At 52.2% G+C, this 21676-nt stretch overlaps 1 long non-coding RNA gene across 2 annotated transcripts; it reads right to left on the reverse strand.

Annotated features, from left to right (window-relative positions):
• Positions 1 to 1584: 1584 nt before the first annotated feature.
• On the reverse strand, positions 1585 to 5790 carry LOC142819165 (uncharacterized). Of its 2 annotated transcripts, XR_012896960.1 has the most exons (3): positions 5259 to 5790; positions 4702 to 4860; positions 1585 to 1854 (listed from the first exon to the last, which is right to left on the reverse strand). It is a non-coding gene; the product is annotated as an uncharacterized LOC142819165 (long non-coding RNA). The 2 variants fall into 2 exon arrangements; XR_012896959.1 differs by having other exon boundaries at positions 4702 to 5790.
• Between the last annotated feature and the right edge of the window lie 15886 nt (positions 5791 to 21676).

Raw genomic sequence — 21676 nt, forward strand, 5'->3', positions numbered from 1 at the left:
CCCGGGGTGATTTGGAAACGTTCCCATCTGCCCCCAGCACATGGGCCCAGCTCCGGCAGCACCTATTCCCCGGCCAAGAAGACGGGCTGATTGAATAGGCCTGGCAGGAAGCTGGGCTAATGAATTACTTTCCCCTTATTATTCAGTGTCTAATCTTGTTGTGTTCCCCCTTCCTTCCCCTTAGGGAGAGTTTCCCCTGCCCCCCAGCCCCTCTGCCCCCAGGGCGGGAGGCTCCCACTGCTTGGCTGTAGGTGGAGCTGCACTGACCCTTCGGCAACAGAGGAGCGGGCAGGGTGGCTGGGATATTTTTCCCAGTGCTTTTCCCCAATGCCCTCGTCAGCCCTGTGGTGCATGCTGCAATTGCTCAGGAGCAGAGCTGGGCTGTGGGAGGTTGGGGATGGGGATGGGGGCAGGGGAGATGTAGCTTTGGCCACGAAATAAAAGTGCAAACTTTGGATTTTCACCAGATTAGCAAAAATGTTTAGGCAGGGACAGGATAGTTGGCCCCAGTAGGCACCTGCCTTGCGCATAGGTCTGCAGGGTATGTCCACTGATTATGCACCAGTGGGCACAGGGAGGTGATGCACAGCGAGTGATTCACGCGCTGGTGAAAGCAGGGGATTGCACGGGCACACTATGCCTGTGTGGTTGCAAGCAAGCAATTGTGTGCATGCCTAGTTATGAGCAGAGAATTGCCTGCACCTTCTATGCGTGCAAAGTGATAAATCTTGTGCCCGTGCGAGCTGTCCATGTGAGGCTTCTCATTTCTTTGCAGGCAAATCCAGCGCTGCTGAGAGGTGCTATTTCCAGAGCCCCGAGACAGGCGTTTTCTCCCCACAGAAAGGAGTGACAGGCCAGCGGGCTTCAAACTTTGGAACGGCCTTTTCCCATCTTCACTCCTCCCTCTCTTGACCCCATTGCATCCCTCCCCCAAAACCCCGCCCCCCAGCGACATGACCCAGGGAATTACGGGGGGGGGGGGGGGAGCTGGTGCAGGGTGGTAGCAGGGGTCGGGCCCCCACACTCACTTCAGTGGCGGGAGCTGGAGTGACCCAGCATCCTGCTGCCTCTGCTCCTCTGAGCCCGAATCACTCAGGGGAGTGAAGCCGGCGGGGGCCAGGCTGCTCTGCTTCTTGCTGCCACAGTGAAGTGGAGGGACCCAGCTGGGAGGTGGCGGTGGAGAGGAGCAGGCGGGTGTGGTGAGTGCACGGGGGTCCAATCCCTGCTGCTGGCCCTAGATCCACCAGGCAATCCCCCGGGTCCTCTCCCCCTTATGGAGATTAGCCTGTAGGGGTCACTGTCCCATCCACAGGGCAAATGGAGTGACTGCTGTGGGACCCCCCCAAAACACAGGGCCTGGAGCGGCCGCCACGAACCATCTTATGCATGGGACAGCTCTGGTACTGGGACCTGCGCTCTTCACCAGAGTCACAAATAATCTAGGGAAGGAGGTGAACGGGGAAGTGGCTGGTTTGCAGAAGATACAAAGATACTGCAGAAGGGTAAGTCCAAGGCAGACAGCGCAGAGCGACAAAAAGTCTCATAAACTGGGCAGCAAAATGGCGAATGAAAATCAACACTGAAAAGTGAAAAGTGATGCTCATTGGCAAAGCTAATCCAAGGATGGATTCCAAATTAGCGGTTACCACAGTAGGAAGAGATCTTGGACCCACCATGGGTAATTCTCTGAAAGCTTCTACTCCTGGTGCAGCAGCAATTACAAAGGCCATCGGTATGGTGGGGATTATTAGGAAAGGGAAAATCCCATCGTGCCTCTACCTGCATCCACGGCACGCTTGCACCCGGAGTACTCTGTCCAGATTTGGGTGACATCTCAAAAAGCAGACAGCGAAACTGAAAAAGATGTAGTGAAAGGCAGGTTCTCGGGGTCCACAATTGTCTTTAAACAATTGTCATCAATGAATTGGAAGGAAATATGAAATCCCTGCTGATGCCACATGTGGGGGACAAAATAAGAGCAGAGTGGGGAACGAGGCTGAGGCCAGGGCAGTGAAATAGAGGGATCAGGATCCCTTGGGAAGCTGGACCCACACAATCAAAACAGATTTAGGACACGCCCAGATTTAGGAACTGGAAACAGTGCCCAGACAAGAAGTGACTCTGAGGAGGATCAAGGGGTCATGCTAGGCCAGCCACCCAACAGGGGCTTCCAGGGGATGCTGTGGGGAACCCGGCTGAAGCCGTCCTTAGACATATGAGAAGAAAAGTGAATAGGGCAGGGAGGTGACATAGCATCAGGGAGGTCACGTCTCCACTTGCTGCGCTGGAGATCGATCCTCTGGCATTTGATTTAGCGGGTCTAGTTAAGACTCGCTAAATCGAACACTGAGGGCAGTTCTGGTCGGCGCCGGTACTCCTTGCAGTTGAGGAGTAAGGGAAGCCAACAGAAGCGTTTACTTCAGTCAGCCTCCCTCTGTGATGATGTCACCAAGTTTGGCTTATGGCAGGGGTGGGGAACCTAAGGCCTGGGATGGGGAACCTAAGGCCCCCAGCTTGCCTAGATATGGCCTCTGGGGCTCCGGGCTCCCGCCCCAGCATAAGGGAGCCCTTGCTGGCACTCCATCCCCTGCTGCCCCCCCCCCCCCCCCCGTGGAGCTGGAGCACACAAAATCTACGAGCCTGGGCCCCCCTAGGTTGTGGGATGCGAGGGGAATGTGGGGAGGGTCTTTCTCCTTCTCAGTTGGGGGTCACGTCACTGAGGGGTTTTTGATGGTTTTTTTGCTTCTCACTTGTGTGCAGCCCTCAACTGAATTTTCCGTGGGTCAGCGGGCCCCTGACCCCCAAAAGGTTCCCCACCCCTGGGTTAAGGGAAGCCAACTCCAGCTATGTGTTTTATGTAGCTGGAGTTGTGTACCTTAACCCAACCTTCCAGGGCTAGTGTAGACCCGGCCTGAGACCGAGACTGGATTCTGCAGTCTGTTTTAAGAGCCACATTTTAAAAAGATGTTGAAAAATCGGAGCTGGGGCAGCAAAGAGCCCAGTGTTTGAGGCTGTAGAAAAACACCTTCTTGTGAGCTACGGAGACGAGCCCAGTCTATGAGAGATGACTTCATTGTGCCATCCTGGAGAGAAAATGTCAGGTATTAAAGGGCTGTTTAATGTCCCCGAAAAAGGCAGAACAAGACCAGTGGCTGGAAGGTGAAAACAGACAAACTCATATCAGCAATAAGGGATAGGGTCAGGGCTGGTCTGAGCCATTCGTGCGCCCTGGGCCCCGGGTGCCCGGCGCATGCGCAGCCCCACCTCCGCCCTGTTTGGGCGCCCCGGGCGGTAGCCTGGTCAGCCCATAGCTTGGGCCAGCTCTGGATAGGGTCCAGCATGACCTAGACAAATTGGAGGGTTGGGACAAAAGAAATCTGATGAGGTTCAACAAGGACAAGTGCAGAGTCCCGCACTTGGGACGGAAAAATCCCAAGCATTGGTACAGGCTGGGCACCGACTGGCTAAGTAGCAGTTCTGCAGAAAAGGACCTGGGGATTACAGTGGATGAGAAGCTGGAGATGAGTTGACAAGGTGCCCTTGTAGCCAAGACAGCTAATGGCATATTAGGGTGCATCAGGAGGAGCATTGCCAGCAGATCTAAAGAAGTGATTATTCCCCTTTATTTGGCTCTGCTGAGGCCACATCTGCAGTATTGTGTCCAATTCTGGGGCCCCCAGTACAGAAAGGATGTGGATGCATTGGAGAGGGTCCAGTGGAGGGCAACCAAAAAGACGAGGGGGCTGGAGCACATGACTTATGAGGAGAGACTGAGGGTTTTGTGTTGGTTTAGTCTGCAGAAGAGAAGTGTGAGGGGGGGATTTGAGAGCAGCCTCCAACTTCCTGAAGGGAGGTTCCAAAGAGGATGGAGAGAGGCTGTTCTCAGTGGTGACAAATGGCAGAACAAGGAGCAATGGTCTCAAGTTAAAGTGCAGAAGTTCTAAGTTGGAAATTAGGAAAAACTATTTCCCTAGGAGGGTGGTGAAGCACTGGGCTGTGATCCCTAGGGAGGTGGTGGAATCTCCATCCCTAGAGGTGCTTAAGTCTCAGCTTGACAAAGCCCTGGCTGGGCTGATTGAGTTGGGGTTGGTCCTGCTTTGGGCTTGGCGCTGGACTCTTTGTCTCCTGAGGGCTCTTCCAGCCCTAGGATTCTATGGAACAAATTACCAGAGTTAGTGACGGATTCTCCATTTCCTGATGTTTCCTAATGAAGACTAGATGCCTTCCTGGTGGGTGTTTGGATCAAAACTTAGCTCCTGTGATATACAGAAGGGTCGGGATCGGCAGGGGTCAGATTCAACGATTTAATGGTCTCTTCTTACCTTAAAAGTTTACTAGCTAGTGGGAAAATGAGCGCGGCCTAGCAAGCAGCTTCTAGGGATTTACTGCGCAGCCAGCTTGGTCCCCAGACTCAGCTGCTATTCAGTGGGGTGGTCAAACATCCAGGGAGGCTGGCCAGGGTCAGGACACCAGCCTTGCGGGGGGGTGGGGGGGTGGCAGTGATATCACAAAGGCCTGTGGCAGGACCTCGCCCTGTTGGGGGACAGTGGTGGGGAGGTGGTGACCTCAGAGAGACCCTGACCTCAGCCAGGCAGGACAGAGGGGCGAGGCTGGGGCAAGCTCAAAGACTGTGGCTCTGCAGAGGTGAGGCCCCATTTCAGGGTCTCACCTTGGGGACAGAGAGAACTAGAGTTACCGTACGTGAGCGTGAGGAGGAACCTCGTCGGAGTTTTCTCCTTCCCTCCTCCTGATGCTGTGATCCCTGTTTAGAAGGTAAGTGCCTCAGAGCGGCTTGGAACCGGTTCAGTCTGAACATCAAACTGGATGGAACAGGTGGATCGACCTGGTAGCAATCCAATTCTAGGCACAGAAACCAGTAGGGCTATGTCTAGCGTATAGGGGGGGTTCAAAAAAAGTTGCCTTTTTTTAAAAAAACGTCACCTGTGTCTAGACTGCCATCGCATTCTTTCAAAATTAAATCGAAAGAACGCGGCAGTTTTTTTGACAGTGGTAAACCTCACTTTATGAGGAAAAATGCCTTTTTTTGAAAGAGCCCTTTTGAAAACACGTGTTCTTGGCTGCAAACAGGCCTTTTTCGAAAGAGAGCATCCAGATTGCCTGGCTGCTCTCTTTCAAAAAAAGCAGATCGCTTTTTCAAAAAAGGTGTGGCTGTCTAGACGATCTCTTTCTAAAGAAGCTTTTTCGAAAGATTCTTTCAAAAAAGCTTCTTTCGAAAGAAGCGTGTAGTCTAGAAGTACCCATTGAAGGTTTGTCCTTTTAGGTTTCCTTTTTCCTCCTTCCCTCCCTCTTTCTCTTCTTCTCTTGCTTCTTTTCCATTCCTGCCTGCCTCCACCAAGGAGGGGTGTGTGTCTCGGGGAAGCGAGGGAGTTGCGGTCACTATGGAAGGCCCTCACAAAGAGCTGGGGCTGGAAGAGTGCTCAGAGACTGACCCTCTCCAGCGGTGACCTGGGCCATCCTTTCGGACTTCTGCTGAGACCCCTCCACCTGCCAGCTCTCAAGGGGAGAGGGACATGGGGCCTGATGGCCAAGCTGCTGGAGAGACTCAGGTCCTTTTGTTCTCTTTTAAGACCAAACATAAGTCACAAGCCATCATGGATTGGATTGATTATGCTGCTTCTCTGCAATTATTGTCTCTGCACAGTTCCTGCTTCTCTCTATTGGGCCAGTTCTTCTCCAATACCTGCTGAACGATGACTATGAGCAATTGGTGGACGGTAGCTCATTTGAGAGCACTTTATTCTGAGCAGTCAGTGTGTCCCAAGGGGCTGATTAGGGACAGGAAACCAGTTTTGCAGGGGAGAGGTGGGTGTGGCCGTGACATCATAAAGGCCTGCTGCAGGCCCTCATCCTATTGGGGGACAGGGGTGGGGAAGTGATGACCTCACAGAGAGACCCTGACCTCAGGCAGGCAGGACAGAGGTGTAAGACGGGCAACCTGAGCCGACCTGCCGTTTATGGCTTTGCGGGAGGCCCTCCCAAAGAGGTGGGGCTGGAACTGCTCTGAGACTGAGCCCCTCTGGTGGTGACCTGGGCCATCCTTTGGGACACCTGCTGAGACCTCTCAGCCTCCCACTTCTCAAACTCTCAATGCTGATTGGTCAAGCAAGTCACTATTGACGGGGGGAGGGAAAAGTTTTCCCAATTTCCCAACTTTGGGCCTTTACCTTAGTGCTGGGGGGAGCCTGGAAAGGGGAGACTGGAAATCCATGTTCCAGTCCTTCTAGCCTGCACCCCACTGGGCCATCCTTAGTCAGGGCAGAGCTCTGTTGGGCCCTTCCTCCTTCCAGGACAGGGGAAGGAGATAGAACTTCAAGTCAGGGCCCTGGCTGGCTTTGGCAGCGAGAGCCTCAGATTTCCTGCCCCTGGCCCAACCTCCCCACCCCTGCCTTGAGATCTGGGAGACGGTGCTCACAGAAGAATCACAGACTAAACGGGCCTGGAGGAAGTCAGCTCTTCTCTCCTACAGGTGCTGAGATTCGGGGACAGCCGAGGGGGGGCGGTCTCCTCATAGTCACGCCATTCCTCTGACCAAGGGCTTTTGAGCCGGCGAGGGAAAAAGGGTCTGTCGCCATCCGGGTGAGCTGTTTGAGAATCAGGAGTTCAGAAAGGACGGGACCAGGCACCGAGCATTGCCCCCGTCTAGAGACACAGACAGTCTGTGGCCATCAAGCTCCATGAGTCAGATATTCCACCCCGCACACAAAGTCTCAGCCCCAGCGATGGGGATGGGCTCAGCACGTCCACTGGTCTGTTAAGCCCGACCTACTCCTCCCCCCACAGCATGTCAACTTCTGCTTCGGGCCCAGCCTGTCCCAGGAGAGGCCAAGGCCGTAAGGAGCAGCAGAGCCCCGTTCTGATTCGCCATCATCCTCCCTGGATTTGACGGACGTGACCTCTGACCCTGGCTACCTGACCCCAGGTGGAGACAGGCGGTTCCCACAGACTAGGGTTTGCAGGGGCTGTGGGTTGGGAGTCATTCCCCTTGGGGAGGCAGAGCCAGAGCAGGGAACGAGACAGACGTGGGTCAAGTTCATCTTCTCCTGGTCCAGTGGAGACCCTGGGACATTAAGGGGACCATGTTCTGGGTGCCAGTCCTCATGGGGAGCCCTGCCCACATCGCTGTGCTCCAGGATCACTTGGGGACAGAAGGAGCAGAGGGGCTAGCTCCAGCTCTCTCCAGCAGAGAGACTCCTGGCCCGGGGGAGATTGGGAGCTGAGTGTGGAACCCCGATGGAACCACCGCGCCTTCCATTAGACCTTAGCACAGTTCCCCAGAAGCAGCACCGAAGGAAGGGTGATGTGGCCATGGTATTGCCACCCTTCTTCTGTGCTACTGCTGGTGGCATCTCCACGTGGTGCAGCCAGAGAGAGCGGAAGCCCAGCTCTGAAGCCCGTGCCACCAGCACAAGTCCCTTTGGATAGTCAGACTCCCTGCTAGTAAATTCCACCGTCTCGACCTAGACGCCTGCGATCTCAAGAGAGGCCAAAGCCCTGATTCCCCGAAATCCTTGAGCTGGGTTCTGACCCACGTCTGCTGAATCCTGCCATGCTATTTGCAAGGTAGAATCCCGGGATCCTGCAGTCCCCCATTGCTCTGTGCCGGTCCACGAAAAGCCAAACAGTCGCAGTGGCCGAGGCAAATGGAGGATGATTCTGGGCAATGCCGAAGAGCCATTAAATCCCTATTAATGTAAACAACGGAGTCGGGAAACGGAGCAGTGCAAAGGGGCTTCTATTAGCAGCAGTGCTACTGGGACCCTGAGCAGCTGGCTTAGTGCTGTAAGGTCAGACGAGGTTATCTCATGTCTCCCAGGGCTCAAGAGCAGGCTGTCTGAGCAGGTTTCTCTGGCTCCCCGTTTCTCACCATCAGAAGGGGAGCTTGCGCTCATCCCTGAAGGCCGATTCAGATCCCCGTTGGGGACAAGGTCAGGAAGTCTTTGAGCAATGGGGCAGTGGGTAAGCGGAGGAAGGCAGCGCTCGTGGCGGGTGGCAGCGGTTGGTGCTATTCATCAGATCTATTAGCCTCGCTTTTGGCTGTTCATTGGCTGATCTGGACTTCATCTGGCTTGCTTATTGCTAAGGGTTTGCTTTCTGCAGCATCTTTTATAAGAGATGCAACATGCAAGTGTAACATACGGGGGGGGGGGACTGTTACTGCCCCCCCACCTGGTCTACAGAGGGGATATGATTATTTATCTGGCTTTCCGGAGCACGTGGGCGTCCAGGCATGAGCCAGGAGCTGATTGTGCTTGGTGCTGTATGGCAAATTCGTTCCATACAGTCATGGGGACACCCCGCTGGTGGCAGGATGAGCCGGGACTTCTCAGGTGACCCGATTCCATCACCCCAGTGCACAGAGTCCTTGAAATCCCAGGACACAGCTCCCTGTGTCCTACCCTTTGGCTCCTCTTCTGTGCCTGGCCCGGGACAGTCACTCTAGTCCTTCTACCTGGAGCTCAGTCCTGCTCTCCCCAGCCCCCACAGAACCCCCCCAGCCTCTCTGCTGGGAGAGCATCCTCCCTCCTCCGGAGATCGCTCCCCCGACCGGCTCATTGTTCCCTAGTTCACTCATCTATTTACGTTACAAACTCGGCAGCACAGGGTCTGTCTCTGACTCTGTGGAGCACCGAGCTCTGTGGAGCACTGAGCTCTGTAGGCCCCTGGTGTCGGTCAGGTACTTCTGGGTCCCTCCCCCCATAGGATGCATCTAGACTGGCATGATTTTGTGTAAAATCTTGCTGCCTGTCTACACTGGCCGCTTGTATTTGCGCAAGAACACTGACGTTGTAATGTACAAAATCAGTGGTTCTTGCGCAAATACTCCGACGCTTCCGCTCAGGGATAAGCCCTCTTGCACAATTATTCTTGCGCAAGAGGTGCAGTGTAGACAGACACGTTTATTTCTTGCGCAAGAGCGTCTACACTGGGCACAAAAGCAAATCGTTTGCACAAAGGCACATGTCAGTATAGACGCTCTCTTGCGCAAATAATTTTAACGGAAAAACTTTTCCGTTAAAAGTATTCGCGCAAAATCTTGCCAATCTAGACGCAGCCATAGCGTCTGAGCATCTAATCCTCTTTAGTTCACATCTCCTCAGAACCCTCCTGCTCTGTTACCCCCAGAGCTGAGAGAAAGGAAGGCCAAGATGCTCTCCAGGATATTTAGGTGTCTAATTCCCATTGACTAAAATTGAAGGGAGTAAGGCACCTGAGTACCTTTGTTCACCCGGGGCTAGGTGATTTGCCCGAAAGGTGAGAGAGGAGGCTTGTGGCAGAAGACCAAACTGAACCTGCCTCTCGAGGCCTGGTGCAAAGACCATCCTTTCCCTTCGCAGCGTTGCCAAGCTACCAGCGAAAGAGAATTCAGGTCTCCTCAGGCCTAGTCCTGGGCTTTCACCAGAACAATCTTCTGTGCTGCGTCTCACTCGGTTCCACTATCAGCCATTGTCCGTCTAGGCGGCTGGAAAGGGGCGATGCGCTCCTGTTGAGAAGCGCAAGACGTACGGCTGGAAGGAAAAAGCGGGGAGGGGAGAGAGGAAATTGGAGTGTTTGTTTTAATCGCTCTATCTTCTGGGAGAGAATTCTTTTAATTTTCCTCACACAAAGCACATGTCCTGAACCAGAAGGGGTTTGCCTAATTCATCATGCTTCTTTGCCATACAATGCCGGGGCTGACAACCAGAACACTTTAAAATGAGGGAAGTGGACATAATTAATGCTCATGAATAACAAACGCGTCTTTATTAAAGGGCTTTTTGCTTGCCCCCGGACCATCTGCTTGATATCACTGGGCCAGGATCCTGAGGCTATCGTAATCTGCAGCTTTAATAATTTTACCTCTTAATTAAAGCCCAGTTCAGAGTGCGCAAAGGCAAGCGTGGCCCCAGTCTAGATTGGATTTGAATGGAGACACCCTGGAGGGATGGGTAGAATTTGCCCCTCTTTGGAGCTACCCCGTCTGATCCAGGCAATAGGACCTGGGAAAAGGATCCATTACCAGTGTGGGGGGGAGCTTCACACCCACAGCCAGGGTCAGATGGAGATGCCCTTGCAGTTGGAGCTCTCCTTAAAGCCGCCCCTTTTGGGATGGCTGGAGAGAGGGGGATCTGCCTGGCTTTCTCCCTCATATTTTCCCCACCCCAATCCACCTAGCAGCATGAGCCAGGAGAGGAGGCAGAGACAGAGTGGGGCAGGAGCCGGGTGGGTGCTCAGGGTTTGTGCAAGGCCAGGCTTGAAGAAGGAGTGGAAAAGGGTGTTTGAAACAGGGAACTCCAGGGACAGGGAAGTAACTAAAGTAGGAGGGGAAATCAGTAGCCCCCCGCCCTGGCTGCTCTCCAGAATAGGCCCCCTTGCTCCAGTCCCTTTTAACTGGAAATAGGCATCCTGCTTTCAACCGGATTATCCGGTCAAAGAGGGATCCTGATGGTTCTGCTCAGCACAGCTAAAAATCCAGTGGGTCTCAGCTGCCAGCTCTGTGTGTCTCCCAGAAGTAGCAGGCATGTCCCACCAGTTCTCAGGTGCAGGGGTGGCCAAGGATCTTGGCATGCTGGCCCCGTCCACAGGCACCATCCCTGCAGCTCCCATTGGCCACAGTTCCCAGCCAATAGGAGCAGCAGAGCCGGTGCTCAGGGCAGCACATGTAACACCCCTGGCCACACAAGCACCTAGGAGCCAGCAGGACATGCCAGCCACTTCTGGGAGCTGCTGCAACCAATGGGAGCTGCGAGCGTGGTGCCTGTGGATGGGGCCAGCACACGGAGATGCTTGATTGTCCCTGTCCCTAGGAGAACATGTTGCTTGTTTCCTCGGAGCCGCGTGAGGTAACCACTGCTCAGATCCCACATCCCAAACTCTTTCCCACTTATCCCAGCCCTGAGCCCCCTCCCGAACCCAAACTCCTTCCCAGGGCCTGTACCCTCCCCCCCACATACACACTCCTTCCCCCTTCACACAAGCAGAGCAGTACCAGGCTCTGCTGGTGCTTTGGTGGGACACCTCCGGCGGCGGGCAGGAAGCAGCGTGGATGAGGGCGATGTTAGCACTACACAGTCCTGTCAGAGGCCCTGAGGTGCTACCTTTCAAATGGACAGTCTGAGGTACTGGTTGGGACTCACACTGCTAGAAAGGTTGGGATTTCCCCCCTGGCTGAGCGCGGGGGTCAGAACAGCCTTGGGCTCTGTCGGTGACAGCAGGAGGTGCAGATGTGTCACAGGAAAATGCAGAAGGCGGCATAATGGAATGACCTGCCACGGCTTGTTCCTTCCCGCTCGGCCTTTTCCCCAAAGGGTTGGGGCGCCTCGGTGACCTTCCAGGAGAGGGGGGCCGAGCTGTGTTTAAATGTGATGAATTGACAATGCGTGAAATACGGCGAATTAATTCACAACTCGCTGTTGCTAGACATGAGGCCGAAGGTCGAGGTCCATTAAGAAAACGCTGTATGAATTAATACCCCATAATTCACACTTCAGAGAACCTCTCATGGACAGAACATTTTATTCTAAAATGTTGATTTAATTATTTACATGTTAATTGATTGAGGTGGGTCTGGAGTCGCCAAAGGGGCCTTAACGAAGAGATGTTTGCTGTTTGCACCTTGCAGTTTGAAAGGTAAAGTTCAGTAAGCAACAGAGGATGCTTCAGGCAATGCTGTGAGAAAAGACAGGCTCTCTCACTACGACCGATGCTCTCAGAGATTTGCATATGCCTGAGATTCGTTTAATTATTTGTGCTGTGGTAGCATCCAACAGCCCCAAGCAGGAACCTTTGCACCAGGTGCTGTGTAAACACAGAACAAGATGGCTGTCCCTCCCACACAAAAGCTTGCTGCTTAGTATAACAAAAGAGACCACCGATAGCGGCAGCCAGAGCAGGGAAATTGCCGTCAGTTCCTCCTGCCCCCAAACCCTGACTTACAAAGGGGATGGGTGTGACATAAAAACCAAAACAGGTAGCTCAGGTAATTAAAACTGTCCAGAACAGGGAAGCACCACGCACCCCTATGACTGGTCTGCATCTAAGATTGCTCCATTTCCAGGCCATGTCCAGGCAAAGAGTTTGGGGGCAGGAGAGAGCAGCTAGTTGCTGACACAGCTCAGATGAGGGAGGGGGTTCATATTCAGCGACCTTTTGGATTTGGCTTTTCCAGTTTATTATTAATTAGTCCCTGAAGGTATGTCTACACTACCACCCTAGTTCAAACTAGGGTGGTTAATGTAGTCATACGAACTTGCAAATGAAGCCCAGGATTTGAATTTCCTGGGCTTCATTTGCATGTTGCCGGGTGCCGCCATTTTTAAATGCCGGCTAGTTTAGACTCTGTGCCCGCGGCTACACGTGGCATGAACTAGGTAGCTCGGAATAGGCTTCCTATTCCGAACTATCTGTACACCTCATTCCATGAGGCATACAGGTAGTTCGGAATAGGAAGCCTAATCCGAACTACTTAGTTCGTGCCGCGTGTAGCCGCGGGCACGGAGTCCGAACTAGCCGGCATTTAAAAATGGTGGCGCCCGGCAACATGCAAATGAAGCCCGGGAAATTCAAATCCCAGGCTTCATTTGCAAGTTTGTATGACTACATTAACCACCCTAGTTCGAACTAGGGTGGTAGTGTAGACATACTCTGACACCTAAAGCCCAGCCGGGACTGGGGGGGGCTGCAGTGTGCTTGGTGCTGCTCGCAGCCACAACAAGCCAGCTTTGGACTGCAGGGAGCAGCTGGTGAGGCCTGGTGTACATGGGAGTACTATCTTTGTGCCCTGCCACCCCTCTCTGCTATGCCTGGGGGTACAACAGGCACACTCGACTGTGCCCACTCTGGCTGGCAGGATAGCGGAGCATGCCGACGCCTCTGACACTGCTCCTTGTGGCATAGACAACCCGCCCCGCCAGTCACGCCCAGCACGCCTGGGGATGCCACGGACAAACTGTCACAAAGCTTGAGCATAATGCAGGGGTGGGCAATAATTTTTGCAGAGGGGCCACTTCACAATTGTTGGTTGTGGTCCCAAGCACAAGGGGCGGGGCCTCAGGGGGGAAGGGGCGGGGTTCTCTAGGCCCCAGGCCAATTGGGGTCGGGAGGAAGGGAGCACAATGTCTCTGCCTCCCCCCCCCCCCACTGACCTGCCAGGGGTGCACAGCACCTAGAGAACTGCTGGAAGGTCTCTCTAAGCACAGCGTGCCGCTGGCAGAGTGGAGGGGGACAGGGGGGAGGAGGAGGAGGAGACTTCTCATGCTCCCCCAACCCCCAGGCCAATTGGGACCCGGGGCAGGGGAGCGTGTGAAGTCATTCGCTGTTCAAAACAGCTGGCAGTTCCCTCTAGGCGCCATGTGTCCCTGGCAGGGGAGGGAGCCACCAGCCACTTTGAATAGCGCTTGACTTTGCATACTCCCCTGCCCCCAGGTTTTGATTGGCATAGGGGCGGGGAAGTGTCAGGGCGGGCCATGGGCCAGATCTGACCTGTGGATTGTATCTTGCCCATGCCTGGCATAATGCATGTTGGCTTTGTGAGCACAACCTGCCAGCCCTGTCCAGCCAGGCTGATGGGTCAACGAAGGAAACTTTTGTATCTAACAGCAGCACAAACACTCTCAGGACATACTCCTAAAGTGCAGGATAGCTGCAATGTAAGATTGCATGGCCAGGACCTGGAATATTAGCAGTAAGTGGATTTAGGTCTTGTACCTATCTCATAGAGCTGGAAGGGACCTTGAAAGGTCATTGAGTCCAGTACCCTGCCCTCAGGGCAGGGCCAAGCACCATCCCTATCAGATTTGCCCCTGATCCCTAAATGGCCCCCTCAAGGATTAAACTCACAACCCTAGGTTTAGCAGGCCGATGCTCAATCCACAGAGCTATCCCTCCCCTCCGCTGAACTGAGTGCACAGCACAACTGCAGTAGCGAATTGGACAGAGTACAGTGGTTGCCACAAAAATATCTGCATGTGCACTCTAATGTCTGAGATCGCTACTGGTTTACATGGGCCACACCTGGGACACTGTGTGGTAATGGCCAGCCAATATAGTCCGTACAGAACAGTGCCAAATAAATGCGATATCAAGTACATCTAGTCAAATAATGCCACTTATTTTTTCTAGGAAATGAAAACGAAAAGGGAGGATTCTTAATAACTGTCACATTTTCCCAGGAAAAGTTTTTGGTTTACTGACTAACGCTCAAAAAAAGTTGGACTTTGGAAACTTGTTTTCAGTAAAATACTCAGATTTTTACATAAAAAAGTTTTCTATTACCCCAAATGTTTCTGTACCCAACTCTCTGTGGAAAAAGCCCAGAAAATGCAGTCTAAAATGATCTTTTCCTTTGAACCTTTTGCATTTTCAAAGAACCCCCATTTTTCATTGAATTTACATTTTGATGGGGAGAAGAACAGAACCGGCTGCAATACGAAGATCAGGAAGAGTCCCTCTATGTCTAGTCAGACCCAGGAAATTAACTCTTGTATGAGTCTAATCTGTGACCCTGCAGATTACTCAGCTCGGCAGGGTGCATGCAATTACATGGGGAATATGGTTCCCAGGACTGCTCCAATTAAAAATATCTGGCCATACGGCCTGGTGTCATCAAACAGAGCGTGTGGGAGAGATGCATGATGGGAAAAGGGCAAGCACACGGAAGTGAGTGATCTGTTATCATGGATTTGCCATTGAACTAGCTTGCGGTTCCGAACTCGGCCTTTTTCCTCAAAGGAAAAGAGGCTTGAAAAAGGAATGGATGAAAACGCCTCTTTCCATCCTGCGCTGGGATCAGTCTCCTCGGTCGCAGGCAGTTCAGGTGCAGGAGCGGAGATTTGCAGCAGCCGACCTGAGTTCCGACTATTCCTCTGTGGCCTTTGAAGCCTCATGCATTATGGATTGAGCTGTCATGGGAGGGCTGCCCCCGCCTTGCCCCCGGTGAGCTGTAAAGAAGCCTGATGTGTGTCTATATCTGTCTATATCTCTGCACAGCTTAAATCAACTTGCAAGGGAAAGCTTCCCCCTGCATGTATTTATTGTTTTAATCTGCCTTGATTGGCTGGACACCTTTCGGTCATTGTCAGGAGAACGCCCTGGTGAAATACTGGGGCAATATTCTCTCCTCGTTTTATTTGTGGAGGGGAACTAAATATGGACAGATCAGCAAAGAAACGAATACACTTGTCGCACCTTAGACACTAACACACTAACACACACACTATATATACAGTGTTAGAGACTAACACACACTATATATATACAGGCAGTCCCCGACTTACGTCGGATCCGCACTTACGAACGGGGCTTTCTCGCCCCGGAGGTCGAGGTAGCGGATTGCTACCTGCGAGCTCCGGGGCGAGAAAGCCCCGTTCGTAAGCTGCTCCGGTGCCCCTGGTCTGCTGGAGACCGTCTCCAGCAGACCAGGGGCACCGGGCGGGTTCCCGCACTTCTGAGGCTTTGCCAGAGCAAAGCCTCAGAAGCGCAGGAACCGCTGCTGCTGCCGCTTGAGACCCGGTGCCTGTGGTCTGCTGGGGACCGTCCCCAGCAGACCACAGGCAACGGGTCTCAAGCGGCAGCAGCGGCGGTTCCCCGCGCTTCTGAGGCTTTGCTCTGGCAAAGCCTCAGAAGCGCGGGAACCCGCCCGCTGCTGCCGCTTGAGTCCTGGTGCCTGTGGTCTGCTGGGGACGGTCCCCAGCAGACCACAGGCACCGGGACTGAAGCCGCAGCTGCGGGGGGGGGGGGGAGGGGTCCCGCGCCTCTGAGACTTTGCCAGAGCAAAGCCTCAGAGGCGCGGCACCCCGCTGCCGCTGCTGCTCTGCTCCCCATGTCCCTGGTCTGCTGGGGGGGGGGCGCGGATAGTGTGCCCCCCCAGCAGACCAGGCTTTTGTTTTGGACCCTGGAGCAGAGCAGCTGGGGCGCTGCGGATTGGTCCTGCAGCACCCGCTCTGGGCACTACTGGACCAACCCGGCAGCACCCGAGCTGCTCTGCCCCAGGTCCTGATTCAGCCACTGCTGGTCAGTTTCAGCAGTGGCTGAATCAGGACGCCTGGGGCAGAGCAGCTGGGGTGCTGCTGGGTTGGTCCAGTAGCGCCAAGGGGTGCTACTGGAGCAATCCAGCAGCACCCCAGCTGCTCTGCCCCAGGAGTCCCCAAGTCAGCCGCTGCTGAAACTGACCAGCGCTGACTACAGGAAGCCCGAGGCAGAGTTGCTCTGCCCCAGGCTTCCTGGAATCAGCGCTCATCAGTTTCAGCAGCAGCTGACTTGGGGAAGCTTGGGGTTCTTAAGTTGAATCTGTATGTAAGTCAGAACTGGCGGTCAGTTTCAGCAGCGGCTGAATCTGGATGCCAGTTCCGACTTACATACAGATTCAACTTAAGAACAAACCTACAGTCCCTATCTTGTACGTAACCCGGGGACTGCCTGTATATATATAGTATCATGAGCTTTCGTGGGAAAAACCCACTTCTAAAGAGAAGAACACAGCGTATCCAGCTAAACGGAAGGGTGCAGTAGTAGGGGGATGAACAACAAATCTCTCCCCATGTGGTCCCACATCATGATCATCTCTGTAGCGCTTCATAGAATCCCAGGGCTGGAAGAAACCTCAGGAGCCATCGAGTCCAGCCCCCTGCCCAAAGCAGGACCAACCCAACTCAATCAGCCCAGCCAGGGCTTTATCAAGCCAGGACTGAAACACCTCTAGGGATGGAGATTCCACCCCCTCCCTAGGGAACACCCTCCTAGGGAAACTTTTTCCTAATATCCAACGTAGACCTCCCACTGTAACTTGAGCCCATTGCTCCTTGTTCTGCCACCGCTGTGAACAGCCTCTCTCCGTTCTCTTTGGAACCCCCTTCAGGAAGTTGAAGGCTGCTCTCAAATCCCCCCTCACTCTTCTCTTCTGCAGACTAAATAAGCCCAGATCCCTCAGCCTCTCCTCATAGGTCATGTGCCCCAAATCATGTTGGTGGATTGCACCTTCCCCCCGGGGTTTGTCTTCTGCTCCCTACCATTCCCAGGGAACAGGAATCTAAGAAAGGAGTGGAGACCGGGTTCCATCCTCCAACCATAGGCTGACACACAGGGAGACAATCTACTGATGCTGCTCATCCCACACTGTGCAAGGGCCAACACTGTCTCCTGCCTGGCTGTGGTGCACCACACATAGCCCCCTGCCCGGGGTTTCTGGCGTCTAAGCTGTTCTCTAGAGCTTAGAGCTTTGTTCCTAGTCTGAGATGTCTTCAGGGAGGGTCCCCCCACCACTTCCCTGAGGACCTCAGCTGAGAGTCATGGGGGTTAGGTCCATCAATGGATATGAGCCAGGATGGGAAGGGATGGTGTCTCTAGACTCTGTTTGTCAGAGGATGGAGATGGACAACAGGGATGATTCCCTGTTCTGTTCACTCCCTCTGGGGCACCTGGCCTTGGCCACTGTCGGCAGACAGGACACTTTGGTCTGACCCAGTCTGGCCGTTCCTATGTGCTTATGAGAGATTGCTAGCCCAGATTGACGGGCTTTTTTTTTTCTCCATCTCCAGCCACCATTTGCCTTTTCCTTGATTCCCCCCTTTCTTCTTGGTCCCACTCATTTGGAACAAATCAAATCAGTCTGTTAACATTTTCTGCTTTTGACGCCCCTCGGTACAAGGCAATTCACTGCCATTTTGGGCAGCGTCACGCAAACTGTATCCTGCACCTCCTTACAGCCACTTTACCAGGCACCAGAAAGGGAGATGGGCAAGGATTAGGCGAGGTACCTTTCAGGATTGCCCTGGGATCAGACCACTGAGCTAGGACTCGAGGAATCAACATGCCAATTGTTTGCCTCTGGGTTCGTCCCCGGGCAGGACATTGACTCTCTGTGCCTGACTTCTGGAGTTGGTTGGAAAGTTTTCAAAGGAACGTTTTTGTGCTGTCACAATCGTCTGCTTTGTCCAAACAACCTTGTGGTGGCCATGGACCCGTTGGGATGGAGTTTTAATGGGAAGCTCTCTCAGATCCAGGGTGGATTTGGAATTTCTGATCCAAACTAGAGAGTGAGGACAGAGCTCAGAGGAGTTGCTATTGCTTCAGGGTGAGGAGATTCAGCTGGCACATGGCCCGCTAGAGCAGAGACAAAAATAACGGTGGTGGGGCCATCCTGACGTGGAATGAAAACAAACCCCAAAACCTCACCATTTTTTGAGAAGCAGAATTCTTGTTTTGTGACCAGCCCTCCCTAATTCCTCACCTGTAAAATGGGGGTAGGACAATTGCCTCTTGTGTTGTCTGCTTAGGCTGTGAGCTCTCTGGGACAGGGGCTGTCTGGCACCAGGTACATGCAAGATGGAGCCTTGACCTCCCTTGGGGGCCTCTAAGTGGTGGAATCTCCATCCCCAGAGGTTTTTAAGTCCTCGCTTGACACAGTCCTGGCTGGGATGGTTGAGTTGGGTTGGTCCTGCTTTGGGCAGGGGGTTGGACTCGATAACTCCTGAGGTCTCTTCCAGCCCTGGGATTCTATAATTCTAAGTGCTGCTGGAATACACAGTAAGGCCAACTCCAAATAGTCAAAACTCCTGAGACTTCTGGAAAGGCTAAACATGGGGCTTGCTCTGTCGGCCTTCTGGGCTTGGAGACTTTAGGGTTCCCCATTTCCAGTCATGAGGGCGAGAACTGCGTGTTTGTTTTTAAAACAAGGTGCTCATAGTCATGGGAACACTGGCCACAGGACTAGAAAAGACCTCCTGGGTCAGTATCATGGGCTATACCGGCATATAATCCCATGTGTACATTGCTAATGCTTTAGTTTATGTCTAGGTTGGGTGTCTGCCCCCCCTCTGGTTCTTGAGCGACTGGTTCAGAATTTTTCTCCACTAGCAGTGACTCTGAGGGCTGACACTTTACAAAAATCACCTCAAATCCCAAGACTTGCAAGAAGCTCATGTGATCTGGCAGGCAGGCTCTTGGGAATAAAGAAAGAAGAGCAGAAAACTGGAGAAGACTCAATGAGGAGGCGAGTTAGAATATTATTGACGGGAATAGGATGGAGATACAGGCCTTCTGAAAAGGATATTTCCCAAAGGACACAGAGAGCGTCTACACAGCAGGGATTAACTCAAAATAAGCTGCCAAATTGAATTATGTCAATTGTGTAGCTTATTTCAAATAGTTTATTCCGAAATCGGGAGCGTCTACACAGCACTTATTCGAAATAGAACACTCTTCCTCTGACTTCCCTTACTCCTCGTACCATGTGGATTAAGGAGTCAGAGTAAGAAGTCATCCAGCTTGACAGTATTTTGACACTATTTTGAAATAGCTGCCTGCTGTGTAGTTGCGGACTAAGTTATTTCAGAATAGCACTAGTTATTTCGAAATAGTGTTGTAGTGTAGACATACTCAAAGGGAATGAAAACACAGATTCCACAATAGCAGAAAGCCAAGACAAGCACCGTTCCCATTTCAATCTTAAATATCCCCTCCCAAATTTAAGATGTTTGATCCCCATCAAAATTATCCTGAATTGACAATTCAATGGTAGTAAAATATTCCTATAAAATGAAGGCAGCTATTCTCCAACAGTTGTCAGTGCTGCCCAGTGAGGAAAGAGGAACAGAGAAAATATAGATGTGATATAGAAAACACAGCAGATCAATTCCACACTCCAGTCTTCTTCTTGCTTTTATTGCAGGGAATCTTCAAATCCTTTATGATGGCCCGCTACAGTTCACATCCTAAGGACATAAAAAGCCAAACAATGGGTACTTAAAAACAGTTAGTACCTTAACAACTTCACATAGCATGGACACTCTAATTGACTATTTCTCTCCCCCCCCTTTTTTCTTTCTTTTCCTTCTCTCCCCTCCATCTACCCCTATTTATTTAGAAACGGGACCTTTAATAATGCCATTCATCTGAAGAAGTGTGTTGTGACCATGTACAAGCCTCTTTTGAAAGAGGCTTTTTCGAAAGAGCTCTTTGAAAAAAGCCTCTTTCAAAAGAGATCATCTAAATAGCCACAAGAATTTCGAAAAAGTGATCCACGTTTTTGAAAGACAGCACCCAGGCAGTCCGGATGCTCTCTTTTGAAAAAGCCCTGTTTGTGTTCAAGAACACCTTTTTTCAAAAGAGCTCTTTCAAAAAAAAGGCATTCTTCCTGGTAAAAGTAGGTTTACTGATTTCGAAAAAAAACACTGCGTTCTTTCGATTTAATTTCAAAAGAACACAGCGGCAGCCTAGATGCAGGTGAAGTTTTTACAAAAAAAGGCCACTTTTTTTTTGAAAAACTCCGTAGTCTAGACACACCCTAAGGTGCTACAAGACTATTGGTTGGTTTTAAAGTTTTTATAAGGCCGATTTGTCTGGATAATTTGGAGGTTAAACTCCCTCCACAAGAGGGCGCAGTTGACTGTTGTAGGCTGGCTGAGTTGAAAAGTGTAGGGCCTCTCCAGTTAGGACTGTTTAGTAGAATCAGGACCCGATCCCATAAAGAGCCGATCAGGTCGTCAGAATAGCCTCCTCTCCCATGGAAAGTAATGGACCCTGAGCAGCTCTCGTGGGACTCAGCACCTAGCAGGATCCGGGCCTGAATCTCTGGGTTTTCACACGTGCATGGGTTAACGCCAGGGAAGTCAAGAGAGAATCCGGCCCCAAGCAGACAAAGCAATTACGTAGGGCCCCAAGCAGCTCCAGGGGGAGCTCTGTTAACGATTAGTATGTGCTGGGCAGGGACCCCCCAAACATCCCTGCGTCAGGCATTCAGTGAGCTGGCCCCGGCACTGATGCTGATTGGTGGCTCACTGAGCTGGATGTGGTGCCGTATACGAGATTCCAAAAGAAACTTGTGCATTAACCCTGTGTTAAGGTGCCTGGGCGCTGACGGCTAAATAACGCAAACAGTAAATCGACAAGACATCTGGCACAACGAGCTCTTCCGCAAACCTGGGATCATTTCCGCTTTAGAATATTCCCATCACTGGACGCACATGCGAGCCTGCATAAGAAATGCAAACTCACACCCAGCCTTCAATCTCTGGCTAGCCAGATGGACTCTGCTTTTCAGTGCACATCATTCATGTGCCTTGTAAAAATGTGAGGGTGTTTGCAGTGGGGAGGGGCAGGGCTCAGAGAGAAAAAGCCCAGCATGAAGTCTAGATCCAGACCCCCAACTTCCTGGGAATCAGGGCTGAAGTCACCATTTTGCTTTGATGTCAGTTTTTCCAGAGTACAGGCATCATGAAGTTACATTGAACAGTTTGCTAATATATACCAGTATATCTCAAAATGCCTTACAAAGGATGATTATTAGCCTGATTTTATAGATAAGGAAACTATAGCCCACTTTTATAGATAGGGAAACTGAGGCACAGGGTGGCAACATGAATTGTCCAAGGTCGCTCAGCAGGGACCTTCAGAGGTTATCAAGTCCAGTCCCCCACCCTCATGCCAGGGCCAAGTACGATCCCTGGCAGATTTACCCCAGACCCCTAAATGGCCCCTTTAGGTATTGAACTCACAACACTGGGTTTAACAGGCCAATGCTCAAACCACTGAACTATCCGTTGCCCATGAAGCTCAAGTGAACCCTTCATTCACTGCCTCCTATATGCCATGATCCATAAATGAGCTGAAGAAAGGGGTAAAGAATGAAGTGGCAAAATTTGCAGCTGATACTAAATTGCTCAAGATAGTTAAGACCAAAGCA

This window comes from Pelodiscus sinensis, chromosome 20, assembly GCF_049634645.1.
Source record: "Pelodiscus sinensis isolate JC-2024 chromosome 20, ASM4963464v1, whole genome shotgun sequence".
NCBI classification, from domain to species: domain Eukaryota; kingdom Metazoa; phylum Chordata; order Testudines; family Trionychidae; genus Pelodiscus; species Pelodiscus sinensis.